Source organism: Panthera onca, chromosome B4 (assembly GCF_046562875.1).
Source record: "Panthera onca isolate mPanOnc1 chromosome B4, mPanOnc1 haplotype 2, whole genome shotgun sequence".
Taxonomy (NCBI): Eukaryota; Metazoa; Chordata; class Mammalia; order Carnivora; family Felidae; genus Panthera; species Panthera onca.
Genome location: NC_138345.1, coordinates 52,172,093 through 52,199,473, shown reverse-complemented (window position 1 = coordinate 52,199,473; position 27,381 = coordinate 52,172,093). Strand labels below are relative to the sequence as shown.

General features: G+C 36.8%; 1 protein-coding gene across 11 annotated transcripts in view; it reads right to left on the bottom strand.

The window, feature by feature from the left end:
• PLEKHA5 (pleckstrin homology domain containing A5) overlaps positions 1 to 27,381 on the bottom strand; it is a 246,913-nt gene that overhangs the window by 204,602 nt on the left and 14,930 nt on the right. The window lies entirely within an intron of this gene.

Below are 27,381 nucleotides of genomic sequence, written 5' to 3'. Positions count from 1 at the left end.
TCTCTCTGTCTCAAAAATAAATAAACGTTAAACAGAGAACATAAAATTTCCAACACCTCATGAAACTGAAAGAGAAATAAATGGATGTACATATGCAGAATGCTCAGAACAGCGTCTGACACGTATGCATTTGCTACTCATCAGTGCCACTGCTGCTGCTCCTGTCACCACCGCCCCAACCACTATGAGTCTCACCATCTAACAGAAAAAAGAAAAGAAAAAAGAAACCAATGTAATCATCAGAAGGCACGAGAACACTTGCACCTCGATACACCCTAGCTTATTCTCTGAAACTGACAGTGGATTATCTGAGACCAAGTGGCCACAGAGCTAGAGGTCTCAAGCACCCTTCACTTTCGCATACTTCCAAGCAGACTCAGGGTCCTTTGCAAGGCCGATGGAGAGATAAGCTTCCACTATGCAAATCCCAAATACAAAGCACAAAGATGGTGAAATATGGGCACATTTTATAACTGAAAATTCATTAAAATGACATTTGTAATAGCTTACTGGATTTTCCTACACCCATTCAGGCCTGTCTAGTCTCTTCTCACAGGATGAGTTTTTCAAAACAGAAATGTGATCTTAGATCCTGCTCTGAGGATAAACACAAACATCTTAGGCCATCCTAACATGGCTTTCATGGGCCTGCTTGGAATGACCCTGTAACCTACTTCTCCTGCCTCAGCTTCCTTCAGATTTCTGTCTACACACTCCAGATACACAGGTCTTCCTTGAGTGCCACAAACCCACCATGCTTCCTCTCTCCATGGGGCTTTCTGGCAACTACTTCCTCTGCCTGCAAAGACCTGCCTTTCCCTCTTCGCCTGGGTAATTGTCATTTATCCTATGGATAATGAGTTCAGTCTACTCCCCCGCAGACTAGTCTTATGACACTGTGCATCTCTCTTCACTAAGCTTATCACAGTTGTAGTTTACGGTGATCTGTGTGACAGCTGATTTAAGGACAGTCTCCCTCACTGACATGAAGATTCCACGTGGACATTTGTGTCTGCTCACCACAGTAACCCCAGTGAAGGACACACTGGATAAAGGACGGGCTGAATAAACATCTTTTGGTTGGCTGAATGAATACAATGAATGGAAGAAATGAAATAAAAAACTGGAGTAACACAAGTCAAACCAACAGGGAAAAGACAGGATTTCAAAACCTTTCAGCAAACTAAGAACCACAAAAAAATTATCTCAGCACCAAGACGGAATCTGCCCAGTAGCCATGTTTCCAAACTAAAAAGGAAATAGAGGCCTTAGAAGACTTGGAGAGTCTTCTGTAAGATGAAGCCAATGCCAAAAGCAAAACTTCTTCCCGCATAGTTTCCTAAGTCAAATAAGGTACTGCATCTGTTGCCACTTTTACACATTTTGTAAGTAAGCTACATTCAGTCCACTCCTTTTGAAAGACACATTCTTTATAGCTCTCCTTGGTTCCCAGAAGAATCTGAGATCAAATTACTGTTCCAAGGCTACCCTAAAGAATGTTTTCATCACTGATCTATATGCAAAGTATGGATTGCAAAATGGGAAACAATCCTAAACAGATGTAACAATTGGGTAAGCAATGAGGTGGGAAAGGTGGGGCTTGGGTGTGTGAATAGTGTCGTTTTATTAATGAATACAGCGAGTGGGTATTATCTGCTGGGGGTTAAATATATACTAGCAACTTCTTTTACTTTTTATTTTTTGGTAGTGGAAAAATAATATATAGAAGAGAACTTTGAAAGTCAATGACTCATGGGGCGCCTGGGTGGCTCAGTCAGGCGTCCGACTTCGGCTCAGGTCATGATCTCACGGTTTATGAGTTCGAGCCCCACATTGGGCTATGTGCTGACAGCTCAGAGCCTGGAGTCTGCTTTGGATTATGTGTCTCCTTCTCTCTCTGCCCCTCCCCCACTTGTGCTCTGTCTCTCTCTCTCAAAAATAAATACGTGTAAAAAAAAATTTTTTTTAAGTCAGTGACTTATATAATAACCTGTTAATTCCATTTAAAAACAATATAAGGCGGACCACACATTAACAGACAAGAGTCACAAAGAATGACAAATCAAAGGTCAAATGGTTCACAAAATTAGAAAAAAAAAAAAAAAACCCAAATTTACATTGCTATGGTCACTACTATCTTCAAAAAGAAGCAAAGAAAAAGTGAAATACACAGGTTGTTTTTTAAAAGTTCAGTTTATCATTATCTACATTAATAATAGTTACAAATGTGGAAACTTGACACTTAACTATTAAATTGCAGAGGCTACAGAAATTATGATCTGGAATGTCTGTCTCCTGGACAGCTGACAGCCTTTGTATAGGCAAAGAAAGTCAAGCTCCTGGTTCACAGCCACTAGTCAGCTGAGGTAAAATAGGACGAGTATGGGATGAGGCACACCATTTTAGGGGTGATACTCAGTGATGCGTGCAAGTGGAGTCCAAAAACAAGGATCCTACCCAGGAAAAGACAGCCAGACCCTCAAGTGAAAAAGAGAGGCAAAAGCAGAGATAATGACGTAACACTGTTATCTTTTGCCATTTGGATATAAAATGTTAGCTACGAGACATTTAGTACCACGAAGTATTTGTGTAACTGCAATAGGTTTCAATGAGGTCAATAACACAAGGAGTAAGCTAGATAAAATTAAGTCAAGTGTTAAATTTAGGTTAAACTCTCTTCAACCCTGATCTAATTTTGAACTTTTTTTTTCATGTTTTAGCATTTGAAAAGAATGGTTACTATTTTTTTTTTTTTTTTTTTTTGAGCCCACACACAATTTATTTTAGAAAAAGGAACATAGGAGAGACTGCATAGTGTTGCATCGAGAATAAGGATTCTGAAGCCAGATCCCAATGCTACCACTTATCATCTATGGGACCTTTAGGCAATCACCATTCTCTTTGTGCCTCAGCTTCCTTCTGTATAATGTCAAAAACAATCGTATCTACTTTGTGATTACAAGGATTAAGTGAATTAGTATTTATAAAAGTAAAAATACCTGGAACATGGTATGCCTTATATAAGTATCTGTTAAATAACTATTTTAGTTTAATTAGGTTAAGTAGATTTATAAAATCTCATGTCATAAAACACATGAGTTTAAGTATATATTTTAAGAGGCCTAACTGCTAATACCTTCACAATAAATTCTATTAAAAGTGTCCATCTTTTACTGATTCAACTTAAAAGGAATGGCAACAAAAAAGCTATCACTTACTGAGTACTTACTTTGTACTATAACACACACTTTATGCTAACTAGCCCTTAGAACAATCCTATAAATGTTATTATCCCCATTGACGGTTGAGGGAACAGATTCCAAGAGGTTAAATGACTTGCCCAAAGACACAGCTAATCTCGTTAAAGCTGGAATTGAAATCCCAGTCTTTCTGATTCCAGAGTCTATCTTCTTAATCGTAAAATATCTTGTTCTAAAACTAGCTTTGTCATCTACTGAGTTCCAGGGTCTTTAAGTGCTTAGCTTAGACATAAGTAGACTTTAAAGAGGTAGATCATCTTAATAAAAACTAGGTTTCTAAATAGCAGGTATTACAGAGCTTCTGTCTGATAAGCACACAGTAGTTTCACATCTCATAACTACTTCTAAAATCAAACTCACAGCTGAAAAAATGATTGTGCTAACAAGTATCACAACACTAAGTTGAAAACGCTGGGTACTGTAATTTCAGAATATTACTTCTGAAAGGGGAGAAAGGAATTCTTTTATTTACTTTAATTTAAATTTATTTTATTTGGCGGAAGGAGTAAGATGCTGAGACTTGGGATGTGGACATCTGTGTCCATGCACAATAAACTTTGAATCCCCAGATGCCTGTGGAACCTCTATGACCACTTCTCCCCATGAAAAGCTAATGCAGCCCCCTTGCTTCAAGATGATGAAGAAGCCTCTGCCTTGCAACGCAGCAGGGCCCCCTAAGTGGTTTCTGCTAAATAACTGAGGAGGAGTCCTTTTGTCCTGGCTAAATATTAATTTAACTGGTGTCAATACAACGCAAAAAAGTTGAGTGTTAAAATGAAAATATTTGAATCACATTTTTACATTAAATGGGCCATTTGTGAAAGTAAAACATACAAATAATTATAATGGGGACATTAAGTGTAATTGCCAATATTCCATTCCTTTTTAAAGCAAGTAAGGAAGAGGTAGGAGGAACAATGCAAAAGACAGTAAACCTCTGGCATCCAGGGCATGGAACAATCTCTGCTATTTTGGTGAATAATGGGGCAGCCATGTTTGGATTTACCCTAGATCATCCTGGTTAACCACTTATTCAGGATGAAATAAGGTTTCTTAGTTAAATCTAATTTCCTAGTCTGGAAACTTCTCTAGCACATGCACGTACCAATGTTATAAGATTCTAGGACTCCATCACAGTGCCTCCAAAGTTAACCTTCAACAAATCTTTGCTAGTGAAAAGTTACTAAATTTTTCACACTTCTGTATATTTTACAAAATTAAACATAGTTAAATAATGGTACTTGGGGCAATACTAATTACTTTCCCTTCTGTGAATCCTCTTTAAAATGGCTCACAGTATAACTATGATGTAAGTACATCCCCTTAAGTGATTTGTGTGTTTGAATAGTTTGACCAAAATATACAGAAGTTTTAGAGGATAAAAGATATTACAAGCCGCTAGGTGTAGGAAGTTCCCCAAAGTGCCTTCTGCAGAGAACCTGCCCAGTTTTGGTTACAGCACAGGCAAAACAGGTATTACGGGTTTCTAGTTTGAACTCTTTTCTATACTCTATACTTCAGACCTCATCTCTGAATGTCAAAGATTCTATCACTACCAATTTAAAGCTGATTAAGGATGTGGGTGAACGAAACACTGTCCAAACATCTATAAAAATGATGTCTAGGATGCTAACATAAAACATTCCTATCCAAAAATAAGATTTTTCTGACCCAAGATTTACTCTATGAATTGAAAGGAAACTAGGGTTGAACAAGAAAGAAATGGGGTACTCATATCCTCAGTTTCAGCAGAGCTGGAAGAAGAGTTTCTCTTGGAAGAAAATATTAATAGTCACCTCTTTAAAACAGGGAGAAAAGGGGTCAGTTAAGGGTCTGACTCTTGAATTCAGCTCAGGTCATGATCACTCGGTCATGAGATTGAGCCCTGAGTGGGGTTCCGTGCTGAGCTTGGAGCTGCTTACAGTTCTTTCTCCTTCTCTCTCTGCCCCTCCTCCACTCGCGTGCACTAGCTCTCTCTCTCAAATAAATAAAACAAAATGGAAATCTGGATAAAACTATATCTCGGTTTGAGTCGGCAGTTTCACTTTTTTCTAGAAAGTAGGAACAGGGTTGGTGGGTAACCTCTGCAGAGGTGATTACAGACCACTTAAGGGGCACTGGGTATTACTGGGGATCCAGATAAGACTTGGAAATTGGAGACCTTTAAGGGCCCCAAAAGGCAGAGTTATTTTATTTTTCCCAAGAGAGAAGAACAGATAGGTGTGCAGCCCACAATGAAAAACTTGGGAGTAGAAAAACATGAACAAGAGGTCAACCAGTTTTCCAGAAGACACTGAGACTCATTGGGCAAAACCCAGCAGAGATAACATTTCCAGGCACAGAGCGTCCACCTCAGACAGTTCAGCAGAAAGGTCAAAGACAAGTGGATTCAAATTATGGGGACTGGTTAACTAGCTATGATGTTGGTCAAGCTGTTTTTTGTTTTTGTTTTCTCACTCGCTCACAAAGGTTTGGGGGGATTGTAATACCTGCCTTTATAAAGTTATTCTGTATATTAAAGGAGGTAATACATGAAAAGACTCAGTATTGTTTCTGACACTTCATAGGCACTAAATAAATATTAGGGTTTTTGGTTTTTTTTTTTCCTGTACAAAATGAGGACATTAGACCAGATGTAGAGTCCCATCCCACTGCACAATTATTTCTAGATAAATTTGTGTTGGCCACAACTCACTCTTTGAATTTTGTGAGCTCCTTTTCATCACCAACACCAAAACTAATAATGATACCATCTTATGTCTGTAAGGTGCTTTGCAGTTTTAAAAGCATTTACTTTCAATTACCTCATTCATTAGTCCTGACAACAACCCTCTGAGTTAGACAGAATAGTTAACTGCCATCAATTTGTGTACAGGAAACTTGAGAGGCAGGGAGATTAAATGACTTGTCCCTAGGTCAATTTACTGTTCATTTAGTTATCTTTGTTCTGTAAAGTTGCTGAAGTTCATTAAAAAAAAGACAACCTGTCCCTGTATAGAAAATAGGCTCTCTTTGCTTTTATTTTTATAAAGCTGACTTACTTCTGATTTCATTTACAGCTTATTTTGCACTGTGCTTTAATTTGCCAATCATTTCACATGTCTTTCTAAAAAGGCACAAGTTAAATGCCAACCATAAGAGAAAATATCTAAAATCAAATACAGTATATAAAAGTACCTCGACTGGTGCCTGCTAACCCCCACATTTCTAAGATTTCCCCTGTATTCTATATGTACACGTATAATTTATTTCATTAAAGAGAGACTATAATTTTTAGATGAAGATGGCCACTAATTTGCTTTATCCCCTCCATGAAAACAGTACCCCAAGGAATCAGGGGGAGAATACAGGGATCTTGGGATGGAATTCAGAAAATCCATTAAGTTAGATGGAAGAGAAATTATTCTCTATCTTCACAGATCTCGAAGTGAAATTTGGCATTTCCTTCAATTATGAGTACAGATAAGTCACACTTATATTAGCAGCACTTCTCATTTTTATCACCAATAGAATTCAGATATTTTCTATCATATTATAGTCACTGCAGATATCTCGAAATATCATTTACATATCACTTCAAAATTACCAGTTATTAAACTCACTTCTAGATTTTATTACGTGTTAATAAAGAAGCATATATTACCATATTACAAATTGTTTTAAAATTACCCTCTCTATATTTCACTTTAATTGGCCTGCTTTGAAACATAAATATTTGTGTGTATAACATAAATAAAACAGGTTAAGAACTTCTGTTTCAAAGGATGGCTTAAGACCCGGCCAGGGTGCCTGGGTGGCTCAGTCGGCTGAGTGTCTGACTTCGGCTCAGGTCATGATCTCATGGTTCGTGAGTTCAAGCCCCCAGTCAGGCTCACTGCTGTCAGTGAGGAGCTCACTTCAGATCCTCTGTCTGCCCCCTCAGTGTCCCTCCCCACTCATGTTCCCTCTCTTGAAAATAAATATTAAAAAAAAAAAAAAAAAAAAAAAAAAAAAAAAGACCCTGCAGAACTTCCCTCTTGATCCTCTACTTCAAGAGATTTCTTCTTCCCCAATTTTGCCTTCCTTCCCCCTTCTTCCATCCTGCCTGGCTTCAAATACTCAGAAAGAGAAAGAGGTTTGTGGGAGAGTAAAACAAGTAAAACGTATGGCTAATTCTGCATCCCTTTTCCTCTCTCTCCTCAGATACAGGCACAATGATTATTATTTGCATCCACAGCTTCTAAATTCATTTTTTTCTCCTAAATTCTGAAATGTCCTTTATTGCCCTATGCTCCTTAAGTCCTAACACCCAACATCAGTGATAAAATGTCTGGGGTAGTGTCAGAGTACCCTTATGAAATAGCTTTTTTAACATTCAAAGACCTATAATCTATGTGGCTTATCCAACTGCTGGAACATGGTCTACTAAGAAAAGAGAAGATAGCCAGGATGGGGTGGGGGTGATTGGTAAAGGGAGGTGGACCATAGAAAGAGTTTTCATTTCTCATCTTCCTAGCAACTGGAAGGAAAGAAGGAATGAATAAGGAAAGCACATATACATATATTCACACCCGTAGAAACCACATGGGCTGTGAAATTGCTTTTGGGAAAGCAGAAGTGAGACCGAGTCCCTACTGGAAGTGAGCCAGGAAGAAAAGATGCACTGGCTGAGTGAGAGAACAGTGAAAATGGAGGGCATGTTGGTTAGTTCTTAGTAGAAGAGTCAGCCAAACACCTAGGTCAAGACCACGAAGTGTCCAAACAGGAAGCTCAGGTTTGTTCATATTTATAGAGCTCTTCTCCCCAGCTTCCACATACCCAGAACAAAACTTCGAATGTAGTATTCATATTACCAGAGGTGCCATGGCCACAGGAGCCATTTGCAGAAGCTAAGAAGAGAGGTCTCCATTGCATTTGCTTAAAAAGTGAGGGGGAAAGCAAAAAAATCCTTACAAGATTACAAGAGAGGGATGTATCTGTCCAAAGAAACACTGCAAATGAATTTAAGTCCTCCACTATTATCAATACTATACATCATGAGCTGGCCAGTTTGAGAGCAAATCTACTTCCACGATACTGTTTATGTGGGAAAACGTACTACAAGTTCTAAACAAATGATTATTACATAAAATCTGAGCATGACTCATGACAGAGAATTACTTTTATTAATTACCCTCCAAGGTACCAAATGACAAATGTAACAGAAAATGAAGAGGTAAAAGTTTAAGAAAGGATGAAAACATTGAGACAGTGGTAAATATCTTTAAAAAGTGATACTGTGATATTCTACACAAACTTTGATTATACTTTAAATTATTAAAAACTAGGACACACATAGCTTAAGTCAAGTTTGAATTCAGTGTATTAATTTAACAATTTTTTAAAAATACACACAAATGGGCTATTCTCTATGGTATTCCCCTATAAAAACATTTTTTTAAGTTTATTTTGAGAGACAGCACGAGCACAAGTGGGGGAGGCACAGAGAGAGAGGGAGAGAGTCCCAAGCAGGCTCTATACTGTCAGCGTAAAGCCCAATGTGGGGCTCAAACCCACGAACTGCCTAAGATCATGACCTGAACCAAAACCAACAGTTGGACACTTAACCAACTGAATCACCCAGGAGCCCCCAAAACATTTTTCAAGTAAATGTCTTCTTTTCCTTTGTCATTAACAAAACACATTCTCAATTAACCAGAAAATCAATATAATGAATAGCATTTACGTGACATAATAATATCCTATTCTTTTAAAAGCTAAAGCAAAAATTATGTAGTTATAAGGCATAGAAAAAAAAGATTTTTTTTGCCTTGTTTATTAGTAAAAATCAGCTTAGAAAAAAAAAAAAAAACCTTGTTATTCTAACAATTAATGTTCAAATAAGAATATTTAAAACTCAAGTTAATGTAGTAACATCCTATTGCTCCCTGAACATACTGGGATGAAATGACACATTAAAACTATAAACACTTAAAGAAAATGGAAAAGCCTGTTGCATTTTTCCAAAGTAAATGTGAATGTTGACCCTTCTAATGAAATTGTAACTTGTGTCATTACACTGTCTAGTTTTTGCATCTCCTATAATTTCAAGTATTATTTCATCACTACCTTGCTAATATAATACTTGGAATGAAATTTCTATCTGAATTTGTTATAAGGTCCACATTTTTACAAGATAAAACATTCAAGTGCTTTTTCTTTACCTAAAGTCACAAAGCAATCTGACAAGGAATATATTAATATCCTAAAACTGAATGGCTGGACTAGAAAATGCATACAGAGACGTCCTTTTAATTTTGGTTCCTTTAAATATTAAAACGTTACAGAAAAAAAAAAAAAACTGTCTTCAAGGAAATAAGTTGAAGGGATGAATTATGTCCAGCAATTCCATGTTTAAGAAAAATCAATTTTACCTATACATAACCTATTTTCTTTGCCTACTTGCCTCAACAGAAAACATTTTCCCCCAAAGTGTTCAATATAACACTCTTACGTGGAAGAAGGATTAAAATAAAGTATAAACCCATTTTCTATGAAAGAATAATGGTAGTAAAATAGTGGTCACCACTTTAAAATCACCTAACAAAATGCTGACAGGAAAAAAAAAAAATCAGAGCTTGCCTGGAACATAGTAGGAGCTCAGTATTTGTTGAATAAAGGAATTTAATGTTGAGAACTTTCCAGGGGGAATAAAATGAAAGTTGGAATAGCAACTTGTTCCTCTCAAATTACTTAAGTATAAGTTCTATAATAAGAAAAAACATTAAACTAAGGCAAATATATAATTCCATTTTATATTAAAACAAACTTGTATTTTGACATAAATACAAAGCAATTGCTAAAGCAATAAACCTAATTATGAACTTCCTGCATTTTCCCCAAAATGATTGCATCATAGTACAACTGCTTTTCAGAAGTTAAATGATTTCTGATTCACATTAGATGACTAATAAGTTTTTTTGGCCATTCACTTAAATGAGTATGTGCACAAATCTATATTATGGGAACAAAAGTAAGACTACTTTATGGTCCCAGAAAAATCTACTCATTCTGTTTTGAAAAAGAATATCTAATTTGAATAATCGAGATTATATTACCTTCCTTTGCCCCGAAGGAAAGAACATTCTCAGTTCCCGTTTTGTAGCTGGCACCCAAATACTCAATCTTGGTTAATTTCCAAAAGCACACATGTTATAGTAAATCCTCTTTCAGTGCCAAAAAGTTTTTCGCTCCTGGAAATTGTTTTACTGGCATATTCTCAACATATCAGTATCTCAATACCTGCTAATCCTAGAGAAGTGAGAGTGGCCATGTACTTTAGAAAGTAAAGACTCCATTTTAAATCTATAAAAGGCTGAACTATTACTTTGAGCAAGATCCTATCTGCAAAATCTGAGAGTTTAAAATAGTAGCTCTCAATCTTGGGTGTGCATGAGAATCACAGTTAAGACAGGGGTATTGACTGTTTTAATATGTAGCTACTAAACCTATTAGCTCTTTAAAAAAATTTTTTTTTAATATTTCTGAGAGAAAGAGAGAGAGAGAGAGGGAGACACAGAATCCAAAGCGGGCTGCAGGCTCTGATCTGGTAGCACAGAGCCCGATGCGGGGCTCTAACTCACAGATCATGACCTGAGCTGAAATCGGCCGCTTAACAGACTGAGCCACCACAGCTCTTAATAAAGGAATTTTGTACAAATAAGGTAACACTTCAGTCTTTAAAAAGACACAGAAACATACTTTAGCCAATTCAGATGGAAGTTTTCTGACAATCACTGAAGTGTTTTTTCCAGTAAAAAAAAAAAAAAAAAAAACAAAAAACAGTAATCAACTCAAAATGAGCTATGAGAGAATTTGCTTTTTCTTCTTTTAAACAAATGGAGGTAAAGCCAAAGAGTGAGGAAAATATTCCATAAAAATATTTAAGTTTTCCTACTCTCCATCTTTAGGGAATGGTCTGAACACTTCTAATGTAAATACTAATATATCCCTGCTAAGAAGGGACTTGAACTTCTAAAAACTTAAATTAAGTTTAAAAAAACAAAACAAAAAAAAACCCTTGGGTGCCAGACATTTCATTAAGACTAATGTTTGTATAATAAACCCTTTGCTTTAAAGGAAAAAAAAGCTTTCCTGCTTTCTTTCATACATGTGGGTTATTATTAATATTATTACTATTGATTTTATTTACTATTTTAGTAGCAAAAAAAATTACTTCTTAGAATAGTAAATTATAAAGCTTTTGTGTTCCCTATCCCCCTTCAAATTAAGTTTAATTTTAAAACACCTTATTATAAAGCATCAAGTTTAAAATTCATACTCACTGACCGAGTAATTCTGTAACTGTGAACTTATCTGAAGAATGCTTTAAGAAATTTATGTTCAATAATGTTTTTTATAGAATTAAATTAACAACAAGGATTAGAAAAACTAACCACTGAAAGTAGAAAACAAATGAACATATTATGATATAGAGCTATACAATACTATGCACTCATTATAAGAAATTGTCACCAGTGGTTGGAGAAAGAAGGGCGCGAAGAGGTAGGGAAGAGAGTTGAGGAAATTTCCAGTCCTTACACTCTTCAGACTTTTCAAAACTTTCTGGGCAAACTATGAAAGGGTAGGTAGATTATGACCACAACTACACGAAAATGGGTGATGATGAAATTGTGGGTAAATCTATTTCAAAAAACATTTTAATATTATGGGTATATCACTGTTTTAACTGAAAAAGATAAGGCAATTTTTCTAAGCCTAAATGCCCAGTCTGCTTCTTTTGAAATCCAGATTTTAAGTAAAGGAATAAAGAATAGAATTGAATGCACAGCTGTTTGCTTCTAGGAATACACACAGGCAGAAATAAACAGAGGGAGGCTAATGTCTGTGAGATTGGACTAACTACTTCATTCCCAGCTGTGTGTTAATTTGTATTATTAAACAGTAACAAACCCTTTTTATGATCATCAGAAGCTGAGAATTTCCATTTGTACCCAGCAAAAGTTAAAGGCACACTAGAAAATACTCGGAATGTTAGATTCAGTAATTTATTATCTGGTCTGTGTTCTAAGTTGTAAAACTTCAGTTGAATTATTCAGCTGTTAACTCTAATTTAATGCCATTTAATATCAGAGATGCCTGATCACTTACAAGTGGCTTAAACTATAAGAAAGATGGGCAAGTTAAAAACCATACCCTGTTTTCCATGGTAAGATAATTAGGTCCATAATAAAGCAAGCCGGTATTGACTGAGGTCAGTTTATGTCACTGGATCATAACTGCAAAGAGTCCTGTTCTCTACTTTTCAAAAACTATACAAGATTCCTATGACAGCCACAGAAACCAGAGTGGCAGGGCTATGCTCAGACCCAAGTGAGGCAATACTACGGAAGGTGAATGTCTTTATTATTATTGCTACTTTATACACTAGTTTTGGGTTTGTTTTCTTATACACAGAGAACTGTAAAGTCAATGGAAGCCCAGAACTTTCAAGAAATCAAGGGGGGAGAGGCATTCAAAAATGTACCAAAAACCAGATACTCTTTAAACTATCAATTTTTTAAAGCCATCAGCATAAGATGACTACCTTTACATAGAACATCGGTTACCTTTTCTTACTGGTTGTAAGAAAATACATGAAATTTCCAGCTTAATTTTATGGAATTAATTTTTTAAAATTTCATTATAAACTTGATCCTAGGTTTATGGCAATAGCTGCATTAGCTGAAATGGTTAGAAGTCTTTTTGTTTGTTTTTTTAAAGCTGGTCATAACAGACACAATATTGGTTATTTAAAATGATTAATTAATTCCATAGTTGAGTTCCACTCCTATCTTTTATTAACTCTTTCTGAATTGGTGAATTTTAAATAATCTGATCCTCTATTATTTATACTGTAGATGAAAATTTTACCGTAAATTTACCAAAATTTACTTCAACTGCTAAAAGATATTTTTGGGTAGGATACAGACCCACAATTGCCAACCTACACCAAGTTTGAATCCCAGCTCTGCTAATTCTCTAAGGCTTAGGTTCCTCATTTGTAAAGAGATGAAATGCTTACACAGTCGCAGGTACGTAAAATGCTCAACAACTGGAGGGGAGGTCCATATGGTGTGTGCAATACATGACATAATGCATACAAAATACAGAGCTGAGTGCCTGGAACATAGTTACATGCTCCACAAACAGCAGACACTGCATAAAACAAGTAGACAAAAAGTTAAAAATAACATGTACAAATGAAAGTAGTTTCTAATTCAAATAATTGTCTTCTCAAAATCTTAAAAAAGCGCCACTATTATCATGCAATTTGTTATCCCCTAGCATCTAGCATTCTATCTAGCAAATAACAGATATTGGATAAATATTATTCTATTACTAAATAATGACTATCAAAATCAATTATGAAGTTCTAAGAATAACTGGTTTGTAGATCTTGCCTATTTCATCTTTACAGCCCACTGCCTGACAGATTATGAAACACAGTTAATTTCATCTTTTCTCATTCAATTAAAAAACAAATTTACTTAAAATTTTCAAACTTTTTTTTTTAAGTTTATTTATTTATTTTGAGAGACAGCGAGTGAGCGAGCAGGACAGAGGCAAAGAGAGGGAGAAAAAGAATCCCAAGCAGGCTCTGCACTGTTATCGCAGAGCCCAGTGTGGGACTCTATCTCATGAACTGTGAGATTATGACCTGAGCCAAAATCAAGAATCAGATGCTTACCTAACTGAGTCACCCAGGTGTCCCAAAGTTGTCAAACTTTTGATTTGTAATTGGAAACTCACTACAAGGGGTTTTGTGTTAGGACTATGGCATACACAAGGGTAAGGGCCAGGTCTGTTTGGTTCATTACTATTTTGCAAAGCCGGTCAATATTTAACATATATTAGGGGCTCAAATGTTTGAATAAATGCATGAATTTTTTTTCATGTTCTATATTAAGAGGGAAACAAAACCGTGATTCCTAACCGGAGTTCATACCCAACAAATGCATGAAACGACCATAATGAGAAAATTACTGCTGGTTAGTTGTACTTCAATAAAAAAGTCTTGGCTTGGTAGACGTCAATTATATCTCAATAAAGCTAGAAAAAAGAAAAGGAAGTGACAAGTACAAAAAGCCAATCGTTACAGTAAGGGACCAACAGCAAGCAGTGGTATCCTTTTGGCTGCCAGAAATATTTTCTTTAAATGGAATACTGATTTTTTTGTGTACTTTCTTACTAAAACTAAAACATAAAATTCAGTGTCATATATAGTTTCACCACTAAACCTGAGAAACTCTACACAACCAACTTCCGACACTTCTATAAAAATCTCCCAATTACTTCCTCTTCTGTTTCACGGAAGTTGTAATGACTGGCTTGGTTCCAGTCCCCAGTGGGGAGGGGGGAGAACCAAAGCAAGGAAATGCTCCTATCTAAGCTTTTTGAAGGGAGGCCCCTGCAATACTAACTCTGTGAGGTAATAACTGATACAGGAAACTTCAAAAAAAACTGTAAGATGGAAACTACTTCCTAATACAAATACTTGTCTCAAAAAGCAAACAAAAATGACACGTAGCAATGATAACAATTACCTTCTCTGTACACCTGGGTCTAACTATGTAAACTTAAATGAAAAGGACCGTTCATTCAATGCACACTTTTCAGGAATGTCTCTGAAGATAAACAAAATGTTCAATCAGAGGTGAGTTATTTTCAGAGAGCCATGTGAGTTGTTTCAGGGGTTATTAGGATATTTGGGTAATGTGTTATCATGCTCAGTTTCACAGAAGTCAGAAATTGTTACTGTTCTTCCCCATGTGTCTGATTCACTATGATGATTATGAGAAAGTAATTCTACCTCTCACAGAATCTTGTCACCTAAATGAAGGCTTTTGCAACCCTGAGTGCAGAGTAGACACAAATTCTAGATAGATGAATAATAATATATGCCCAAGGTTATGATTCACATCTTTAAATTGTTACCTTCTTTTGCAGAAGAAAATATATTCCATTTGATTCGAAGTCACATTTAAAGTCATGATATAGGTGATTCCGAAGCTTATTTAAAAATCTATAGATCTTATTAAAAACCGTTCCAGATCAGGAAGAAGTCCGACTAAAGGCTAACAGAGTAACACCACACAGGACCTGAAGAAAAACCAAGGTGGAGGGACTTCATAGGAAAGACTTGCTTGCCATCCCTGGAAGGGCCTTGCTTGCCATCCCTGGCATCCATTTCCTTGCTTCCATCCCTGGCAGGGCCTCTGACTAGACACAGTTGGGTTCATTATTCAGAAGTATCTAATAAAAGTGTTTTTATTTAATCTCATGATCAAAACAAGTTTGGGATTGTCCAGATTTCCTTCTTGCCAGGTAAAGTAGCTGATATTATAAAAACACACCTCAGTTACTTTACACAGACCTTGTGAGGTCTCCCAGTGTGTGACAATGAGCTATCAGATAAAAACTAAGAGTTCAGACATACATCTTTAAATAATCTCTTTAAAGATAGGCAACTGAAGGAGACTGGAGTATCAGTGCCACTCTGTTCCACCTACACACCCCCCCAGTAGAATTCCTCTTATTTTCTGACTCTTCTTACTGTATCTCACCCCCTTGCTTCATTTTCCTTCCTAAGCCTTAGTCCTGCCTCTATGAACCATAGGTTTAGCCCAATACTGACACCAAAAGAGGTTTCTCTCTCTCTCTCTTTTTTTTTAATTTTAGAGAGAGAGAGAGTGTGTGTGTGCAAGCGGGGAAGAGGGGCAAAGGGAAAGAGAGAGAATCTTAAGCAGGCTCCACCATCAGTGCAGAGTCTGATGCAGGGCTCAATCCCAGGATCCTGGGATCATGACCTGAGCCAAAATCGGGAGTTGGACACTCAAAGGACTAGGCCACCCAGGTGCCCCAGAAGTTTCTCACTCTTATTTAGTAATAACTTAACATCAGGGCAAGCCTATGATTTCTCTGTACTCACAAGGTACAGACCTTAATTACCTTAATTACAGAAGGCACTCAGTGTTAGGTGAAGTCTTGATAAAAAATTACATTTTATTTTAAGCCACCAGAAAGCTAATATAAATATCAGACTACTAGTACGAGATTCTAGTTAAGTTTAAAAAACACACGGAACATTCTGCTTCCATCGATGAATACAAACAACAAAACAGCAAGAAGTATTTAACCAGCATATTTCACTATGCCAACTACACAAAAAAAAACAATCTCTAATCTTCCTTGGAATTACTTCTTCCAAAATTATGAAGACCTTTTAGCAGGCATTTCTTCTAATAACTTCTTACTAAGTTTGTGGTACATACTGAAATCTAGGTCTCTTATGAGTCAACTACTAAGGTAAAAATTTATTATCTACTGCTGTCTAAATATTGAGGCCTGTACAATATAAAAGACTATAGATTATCTTCTTAAAAGAACAAAAAAAGCAAGAGAAGAAAGTATAAAAGAGAAAAGCACAAAATAAGGCATAATTTTAAATACACCAATGATCACAAGAAACATAAGTTGACTAATTTTCTAAATGAAAAAAATTTTTCAAACTAGATATCTACATGCCATTTAAAAGAGATATATAAAAGATGGATGGATAAACAAAGGTGGTCTTCTTTTTTTTTAACAAAAGAGTAGAAAAAGTTGTATTAGACAAGTACTAAATAAAAGAAGGCTGGTATGATATATTAAAATCTGACAAAATAAGCAAGGCCTTGAGTACAAAGGGAGATCAAAGTCCCTTCTAATGATAAAATGCTGAATTCATTCTGATGACATATTCTGCACTTAATAAAACATATCAATTCCACACCATAGTCATCTGCTAACATAATTTCCAAAGTTAAAGGGGGGCACCTGGGTGGCTCAGTCGGTTAAGCGTCCAACCTCATCTCAGGTCATGATCTCATGGTTTGTGGGTTTGAGCCCCACGTCGGGCTCTGTGCTGACAGCTCAGAGCCTGGAGCCTGCTTCAGATTCTGTATCTCTTTCTCTCTTGGCCCCTCCCCTGCTCATGCTCTGTCTCTCAAAAATAAATAAACATTAAAAAAAATTTTTTTAATTAAAAGGACAGAACTTCAAAGAGAAAATGAAAAGTCACCATAACAGCAAAAAATTATAACTCCCCCCAAATTATAACAATACCTTCCTCAGTAATTAATTCCAATCTCATGTAAACTATCTCAGAACATAAAAAGTGGAATATCCTCCAATTTACGTTTTAGGGCAAGAATAACCTTGGTATTAAAGGCAGACAATGACAGTACAAGAGAAAGAAATTATAGGGCAATTTTGCTTATTATCATAAATGTCAAAGTCCTAAACAAAATATCAACAACCAATAGAGCAATGTATAAAACAGAAAGTACATCATGAGGGGTGCCTGGGTGGCTCAGTCGGTTAAGCGTCTGACTTTGGCTCGGGTCGTGATCTCGCGGTTTGTGAGTTCGAGCCCTGCGTCTGGCTCTGTGCTGACAGCTCAGAGCCTGGAGCCTGCTTCGGATTCTGTGTCTCCCTCTCTCTCTGCCCCTCCCCCGCTCATGCTCTGTCTCTCTGTCTCTCAAAAATAAATAAACATTTAAAAAAAAAAAAGAAAGTACATCGTGACCAAGTTAGGTTTATTCCAAGAATGCAAGGTTGGTTTACCATTAACAAGTGTATTACATAATTCATAGTAATCCACTGAGTTAGCAAATTAATAAGTCATGTCAAAAATAAAAAAAATTTAAAAAGACATTTCAATGGATGCAGAAAATATACTCAGTAAAATTCAACACTCACTCACCTACTATATTAAAGTTCTTACCAAACTAGGAATAGCAGAGAATTTTCTTAACTTGGAAGGGATACCTTCCAAAAACCTTCATTAAATAGCATTCTTATTTATTATTGGCAAAGTCAGAAGCAGTTATTTTTAAGTCAGAGAGGTAGTTCCTTCTATTTATCACTCTACTAGAAGTACTAGCCAGCAATACAAAGAAATACAGGGACTAAAATGGAAACAGATAAAAAGGACTGGAATGAGGGGGGAAAAAAAACCCTATCATAACCTATAGAAGACTGCTAATAATTACACTAAAATTAAGAATTATGTTCATCAAGAGAGCCCTTAAATAAAATGAAGGCGAGTTACAAACCTGGAGAGTAGATTTGCAAAGGTGATTATCTATAATTAATAAACATAAAAATTATAAAAACCGTAAGAAAAGATGCCAAGTAAAGCAGACAATATATTAATAGGTGTATCACAGACAAATACACAACGGACCTAACAAAAGATGCTAAATTTTATTAATCTGGGAAATCTAGAGTAAAAGCCACAATAAGAAAATATCTGACAAACAGCAGATTGTCAAAAATGTACAAACCAGACAATATCAAGTGCTGACACAGATATGAAGCAACAAGAACTCATATACTGCTGGAGGGAGCTTAACAGTACAACCACTTCAGAAAATAAATGTATTCAAAAATTGAAATGCACATACCTTACAACCTCAATTACAGTTATATATTCTAGAAAACTTGCAAATGTACATGAAGAGACATACAATATTGTCCACATAATAGCCATAAAATAGGAAACAAATGTCCACTAGTGGTTAAACTGTAGTATAATCGTACAGTGAAATACTACAGTCATAAAAACAAACCACATCAACTTTGGATAAATCTCCTCAAAAAACTGTGTTTAACAAAATTAACAAATCACACAAGAATAACTTCACCACTGTAAAGTTAAAAAAAAGCAACAGGGGAAATTATTGTATATGGACTCAGACATATGTGGTAAAATTTAAGAAAACCATGAGAAGGTAGGTTATAAACACAAATCAGGATGGTGGATGTCTCTGAGGAGGGGGCACAGAAGACAAAGGGATGGGATCGAGTAGGGGAAAGAGGGGGCTTCAAAGATCGAAGACGTGATCTATATCTAAAGCTGAGTATCATGTGCATGAGTATTATGTATTATCTGACAAATGTTATATTTGGCATGTATTAAATTTTTTGTAATGAAATAAAATACATACTCAAAAAAGGCTTAAAAATTCTTAGCATTAGAAGTAGCAGTAAGATGAATAATTACTTGATCCACAGAGTTTAAACTATTACTAACTGCACAAAACAAGCTAGATGAGCAAACAGTTAAATTACATAGATTTTAACCTGCCTTGCTTCTTTCAATGGAATAAGTCTGACCAAAGGGTTAAAGGCCACAAAGTAATTACTATTAATTATTCTTGATTCTTTATGTTAAACGGTCCCTATTTATGAGCTTATAATCAAATACTTTTCCTAATTTTACTTCCTGGTGGTTCCAGGAATTTATAAAATCTTCCACTGTTGTCATTCCTACTCTGTTGTCTATTAGATAACTTTGAGGTTTAAAGATTATGAAATCTTGCTCTGGTTCACCACACAATTTGAACTTCCAAAGTGACTAAGAGCAAAAGGAAGAGATTAAATATTTACATTTAAAACATCTACTTCTGCTAATACCAATACAAAAAACTTTATGACCAAAAAATAGAAAATACTAATTTGAAAATCCTGATCTTTGGATTTCAGTAACTAACAGTACTACATAAATTAAATCATTGTCCTCTAGTATTTGCATATATCATTAATGTTTGACATTTTTAAATACTTTTACATTTTAAAAATGTCATTTCTTATTTAAAAAAATACTTAGGCATTCTGAAAAACCTCCAATGAAAACTGAAACTATTTAATGAGTGTATATCTGCTTACTATGTAAGCCCTTAAGAGTTCAAAATAGGTCTACCTCAACCCCATTCACAGAGGCAGAGGCCAGAAATTCCTGGGCTGACCATTGCCCTTGGCCAAATGAAAAATGGCCTCTGGTCATTAGCCCCAGGGTCACTTCTGTCAGACTCTACTGAAACTAAATCCATCAAGCCCCTGGAAGCACAGGTTCATACCATCACCATTCCCTTTCTCAATCCATCCCCTGACCCAGCATTAGCCCTACAAAAGGCTTTGTTCTCCCTTCCCCGACCTAGCCTCCACTCCACCTTCATTTTGTAAACTACACTACCTATGAAGTGGTGCTCCCTAATTAGCAAACTTCCCGGTACTGGCAACCTTGTCTCAAAGCATTACCCTAGTATCCTGGCTGTCAAGGACTTTCTCCAGAGGACATGAGCTGTACTGCTGCACACTGTCAAACAGCAGCTGTTTAGTTCCTACCCCTCAAGGTCCTTCAACCACCTGAGCCATTCATTCATGCCCATGCATGCCCATAACCTGGCACAGTGATCACACTGCATCAACACAGCCCCTAACTTCCCAGCACACAAGTTTAACTACTTTCCCTCTGTGGATTCTCCGGTCTTGAGGGAATCTCTATTCCAGTCCATCAGATTCTTACTTCATCTCCTTCCTTCCCGGCCTGAAGTCCAAGGGTCTAACATTTCAACAAATTTATCATACCCTAAAGTCTCCTGCTCATCTGCCTTCCACTGCATTCATGAAAAACCCTCTGTGGCTCCAACTATTCATTTTCTCTGAGCTCTAGCGGCCCATGAGCCTCCCTCAGCACTGCATAAATACTTCATGAGTGTCTGAGTGTCTACAATGTATCAGAGACACAGCTTATAACACTCTTACCACAAAATTTTCATTAAGACTGTTCAACAAATGGGGCACTTGGGTGGCTCAGTTGATTAAGCATCTGACTTGGCTCAAGTCATAATCTCATGGTTCATGGGTTCGAGCCCCACATTGGGCCCGCTGCTGTCAGTGCAGGGCCCGCTCGGATCCTCTGTCCCCCCCACCCCTCCACCACCACTCACACACTTTCAAAAAAATAAACATTGGAAAAAAAAAAACTGTTCAACAAATGCTTTACTAAGCATCTCCTAAGAAGAGAAAGGCACTATTTTAAGTTCTGAGAATTCAGTAGTGAACAAGTCAGAAAAGGTTACTGCTCTTAAGAAGCTTACATGCTAGTGGGGGAAGACCAACCACAAAAAAAGTAAATGAACAAGAACTTGAGCCAGTGCTATGTGCCATGAGGAAAATAAGACAGCAAGTACTGATCAATGGGTTTTAGGTATGGGCAGGATAGGGGAGGGGAGGTCTTCTATTTGAAAGAAACACACTGAAACCTACAGTATCTTCACCACCACAACTCTCCACAACAAAAATACTAGGGCCCATTCTGAACCCTAACCAGACATAGCCTCAGTGAGATTACCAAACCAACTAAATACATTATCAAAAGAAAAGAAAATAATAACCCTACTCTACAGGAGTCAGAAACTAACAGATTTAATAATGAAGAAAATCCTCCACACGTCCATCTAATTTTCTATGTAATCAAAGGAGTACACGGATCAGCAGTTTGGCCATGATCAAGTGTAATCCCTTATTTAAGACTAAAAACCATAAACTTCAGCTGGGTTCAATAATTTTTTTTTTTGACATGTGTGCTATATGCATTACAAAAATGTTCCAATTCACCACCTCCCACCCTCTCCCACCTCCATACCCACCACCCTTGCGGTGTGAGTTTCCAATTCCTCCCTCAAAAGATGGGAGTCTGTTTCTCCACTCCTTGAATCTGAGCTGCCCTTGTGACTTTCTCTGGCCAACAGAAAGCAGTGGAAGTGACCTTTCTTCCCAGTTGTGAGCCCAGGCCTCAAGAAACCTGGAAGACTTCTGCTTGCTCACCTGGAATTTGCCTTCACCACAGGAGCAAGCCTGGGCAAGGCTCCTGGAGGATGAGAGATCGTGTGAAAGCCAGTCCAGTCATTCCCACCATTCCAGATAATGGCCATCCGAGACCAGCCAAGATCAGCAACTTTCCTACCTGACCCACAGCTAATCTTAGACAAGAGCAACCCAACAGAAACTAGATGAATTGCCCAGCCAACACAGGGATGTGTGCAAAATAACACAGTTATTGTTTTTAAGCCACTGAATTTTTAAGTGGTTGGTTATATAGCAATAACTGATAACGGCAAGATTAATTAAACATCATCTATTCGACTCAAATAATCTATTACATTTCTATTTTCATGTTTTTGAGGAATTAAAGCCAAAAATTGTGAACTATTTTAATTTTAGGCTTTTCTGCAATGAGGCTTTAAAAGCAGACCAGGCAAGAACTGTTATATACAGAAAGGATTTAAAACCTCATCAAAGGATTTTACTTCTCCTACCAATACTACTGCTTGTTTTCAATTAGAGTTTTTCTGTTTTTTGTTTGTTTTGTTTTTGTTTGGGGGAGGGGGGTTGCAGCTCCACTGACAAAGGAATAGCAGCTAAACTGAAAATCGCTCATATTGGGGCTGACTTGAGAAGGTAAAAATCTGGATTATTAGGTAAAGGTTCAAAATGACCTAAAGGTCCTCAGTAAAAGAAAAAAAATAAGTAGTTGATTTCCTTGTCCTTTTATCATTCTTTTCTGAAACACAGAAATTTCTCCGTGTGAATGGTTTCTGACAAATGCATCTATTTTTCAGTAAGGATTTCATTTCTTGTTTGCCTACTGTCTCTCACCTCCTCCAACTAAGTTTTGGAAAATAGATACAGTAAGTAGACGTTCTACCCCCACCCCCTTCCCATTCATCTGGGTAAGCATAAAAGGTTTAGTGACCTGAACTGGACGAGGCCTGTCCTGCTTTCTACCCTGTGGGGCTGTTCTAAGAATCAAATGAGAGGGAGGGAGAAGAAAGTGTTTACAAGGAATGTGACCTCTCTTGGCTCACCGCCCACAGTTCTCAGTTCCAGCCTACTCCAACCACTCCTGGTCATGGCCTGGCCTGTGCCAGTCAGCAGAGGGTGCCCGAGAGTGCCTGTTTTCCAGCACTTTTGCTGAGCCTGAATATTAATACATTTTAAATATATTTGCACAGCTGTGATCTCAATTTTTTAACTCCTGTTTATTAACGACCAGGGTTTCAGTTCTTCTCCATCCTTCATTCACCCTCTTCTGCAGATAATTTATTCTACAGCTAAATTTTTTCAAAAAAATTTATAAAATGTATATTTTAAAAACACCAACATCTACATTCAAAATGCCTTTTCACAGTAACTCCTGGGCATACTATATTATATATTGCCTTTAGCATTCTCTCCTTTTAATTCAGTTCCACTTGCCTATGTAGGAGTCCCTAATGTTACGATGCCTTAAATTCTTCATTACCCTGGAGAAGATATTCGAGCTAGGGCCTGCCTTTTTTATCTGCAGCCCTAGACAAGAGCTACTTTACTCTTTAAAGAAAATCTTTCTCAGTGCCACCAGGCAATTCACAAATAAACTGATTTCTAATTCCTAAATCACAAGGCTTTCTTAGGTAGAAAACAGCATTTTATTTATTTTTAATTATTTATTTTAATATATGAAATTTATCGTCAAATTGGTTTCCATACAACACCCAGTGCTCATCCCAAAAGATGCCCTCTTCAATGCCCACCACTTACCCTTCCCTCCCTCCCACCCCCCATCAACCCTCAGTTTGTTCTCAGTTTTTAAAGTCTCTTATGCTTTGGCTCTCTCCCACTCTAACCTCTATTTTTTTTTCCTTCCCCTCCCCCATGGGTTTCTGTTAAGAAAACAGCATTTTAAAAACCAAATATAGAGGCACCTGGGTGGCTCAGTTGGTTAAGCCTCCGACTTCGGCTCAGGTCATGATCTCATGGTTGATGAGTTCGAGCCCCACATAGGGCTCTCTGCCTGTCAGAGCAAAGCCCACTTCAGATCTTTTTTCTGTCTCTCTCTGTCCCTCCCCCTGCTCACGCTCTCCCTCTCTCTCAACAAATGAAGAAACATTTTTGAAAATTAAATTAAAAAAACCCAAATATGTGTATTATTGAAAATATACTACACTATCACTAATACTTGCTGTTACATATAATAGTAAGTGTTGGTGAAGTTCCTACCTTCAAGAGGTCTAAAATCTACATGGGCTAAAGACTTAAAACGATGTTTCAGAACCACTATTAGTAGTAGCCCTGATTCTTAAGCTGTTTTCCAGCATAAATAACATTGAAATGAATTCTTTTTACCCAATGTTATGAACTTGCAAAACAAATACTCATGTGAATTAAAATTTTAAAAATAAATAAATACTCAGGTATTTCATACCTACACCATGTTTCACAGTTTTTCAGAGTTTGTTTATATAAATTAACTCGTAACATCGTAAGCCTATATAATAGGCAAGACAAAAAGAAACTGGTACATAACAGGACTAAGACATATTCTCAAAGTGATATGGTTAATAGAAGTAACAGAACCAGGGGCGCCTGGGTAGCTCAGCCGGTTGGGCGTCCAATTTCAGCTCAGGTCATGGTCTCCCGGTTTGTGAGTTCGAGCCCCGCATTGGGCTCTGTGCTGACAGCTCAGAGCCTGGAGCCTGTTTGTGATTATGTGTCTCCCTCTCTCTCTGCCCCTCCCCGACTCTGTCTCTCAAAAAAACTAAATAAACATTAAAAAAAAAAAAAAAAATTAAAGGGACACCTGGGTGGCTTAGTCGGTTAAGCGACCGACTTCAGCTCAGGTCATGATCTTGCCATTTCTGAGTTCAAGCCCCGTGTCGGGCTCTCTACTAACAGCTCAGAGCCTGGAGCCAGTTTCAGATTCTGTGCCTCCCTCTCTCTCTCTCTGCCCCTTCCCCACTCATGCTCTGTCTTTCTTTCTCAAAAATAAATAAACATTAAAAAAATTTTTTTTAATTTAAAAAAAAAAAAAAAAAAAAGAAGTAACAGAACCAATGTCTGACCCATGGCTACTTTCTACTTTACTAGAGTACTCAGTGCCCACAGACTTACAAATTATGTACACTGTGGTACAGAGAGCGCATTCCTCTTAGCAAATCTAAGTGGCTGATAAAGAGCCTAAATCATAGCTCTGAACTCGTGGTTTTCTAGGTGAATGCACACAAGACTTTCCATTGGGTTGTGGCAAACCATATTTAGCATCCATACATACATGAACTTTTAAATCATGATAAAATAAGAAAAAGTAAGCTTTACTAATATGTAACACATGAACTGACAGCAATACATGTACATAATTTATAAATACACATGAAACGGGGGTGTATAATCAAAAGCTTTTCACCTGTAGGGTTACAAAACCAAAAATACTTTGGAGATCTCTACTAAGCTAAATGGCTCAGGCATCAAAAATACAAATCTCTGACAGAACAGAAAAACAGAAAATATATGGAAGAGACAATTCATAAAGACATTCAAACTGGCAACAGATAGGAAAAAAGATGCCAAGCATAGCCAAAACCAAGAACATGCAAATTCAAACAAGGTACAATTTTTGTCCAAGACATTAGCCAAAACTTAAGTCTGGGAATACCAAGTGCTGACAAGAATACAAAAGAGGATAACGCCAAACCCTGCCTGGTTCAAGGATAAAATGGAAAAGATTTTTTGGAAGACAGCTGGACTAAGTGTAAACCACAAACAGTAAAACCATGAATGTGTCTATCAAATGTTTCCAATAGGTGGCCCAACTCCAATTCCCAAACGAATTCAGGAATTGAATGTACTGTGATCTGGGGCTCTCTGACTCATTATGCAGTCACTTTTGCACAATGCATCGCTTTTTATCACTTTTCTACTTTTTTGTGTGTGTGTGACTCCATGGTCTTAGTGAGAAATAATGTTTTCATTAATCTTATAAGTAGGCATTTTAATAATTTCAATATTTTTAGACCCCATTTATGGTGGAGAGCAGGATTTTACTATATTTACCAAAAGCTAAAATACACATATAGCCTAAGCCAGCAATTCTATATCTAACAAACATTTTCTAAAAATATTTGTAAATGACCACAAAGTTTATGTAGGAGTATGTTCACTACACTATATCTAACAAACATTTTCTAAAAATATTTGTAAATGACCACAAAGTTTATGTAGGAGTATGTTCACTACACACTTTTAGAAATTGGAAAAAAATTTTTAAAGCTAAATGTCCAATAATAGAGGTATGCCTAAATAATCAAAGCATACTTTTGTAGCTCCTGAAATTGACTTATAACTACTAATATGAAAAGACATATTAAATAAAAACTACATAGTTTAATCTCAGTTTTTAAGTACAATCTCAATTTTGTTTACACACACACACACACACACACACACACACACACACACATGAATGCAGAGAAAAGACAGTATATATAGTATGGAATAAAATAGTATTTTCCTTTAAGTCTTCCTTTGAATGCAGTGTTATAGTGCCTACTCAGAAATACTGCCACCGATAATTACTGTTTAAATCACATGAGTTGATCCAAAGGTCAAGTTGACAACTTAGTCCAGCACTTAAAATCTCTCCCCACACAAATACACATGCAAATGCATACATAGGTGAGACTATCTATCATTGATATTTTATTCTACACCAACTGTATTAACTGCCAACATGAAACCAGGACGAACAAAAGGTTAAGACTCATTTTACTCAAGTACTCAAATATTTTTTTAACTATTTGGGCTTACATACAAGTTCATGGATTGCTTTCATTTTTTAGGTTTGTGGCTTTATGGTATACATTCACAGACATTAAAGTACGGTAAGTACAACCAGTATACCCACGTCCTCATTTAAACCCTTACAAACATCACTAGCTCATCACAATATGCTTTTCTATTGATTCAGACAGAAGCTGGTCTCCAAATTCTTCTGAATACAGTGCTCCAAACTGCTATTGCTAAGCAATTAGAGTTGGAACTTATTTCCCATCTCTGGTATTCACAGGCTTGTGTAGTCCTCTCCACTTTTGATTTTGGCCTTAGTTTGTGACTTGCTTTGACCAATGGGACATAAGCAAGTATAATGTGAGCAAAGGATTTATAAGTGCTCTGCACTAGAGTTTGTCCTCTTAGAATGTTCCCCCTTAGAAGCCAGCTGCCTTGTTACAAAGAAACTGTACATAGAGCACGAAGTGATGAGAGGCCATGAGACAAGACACACTGGATATTCCAGCCATGGCCAAGTTCCAGCTGAATGTATCTGTATGAATAACCTCAGTTTTACTACAAAGAACAGAGGAATGGCCTAGCTGAACTCAGTCAACCCAAAGAAAGGGAAGAAACTATAAATCACTATTGTTTTAAGTCACTAAGATTTGAGGTAGTTGATTATGTG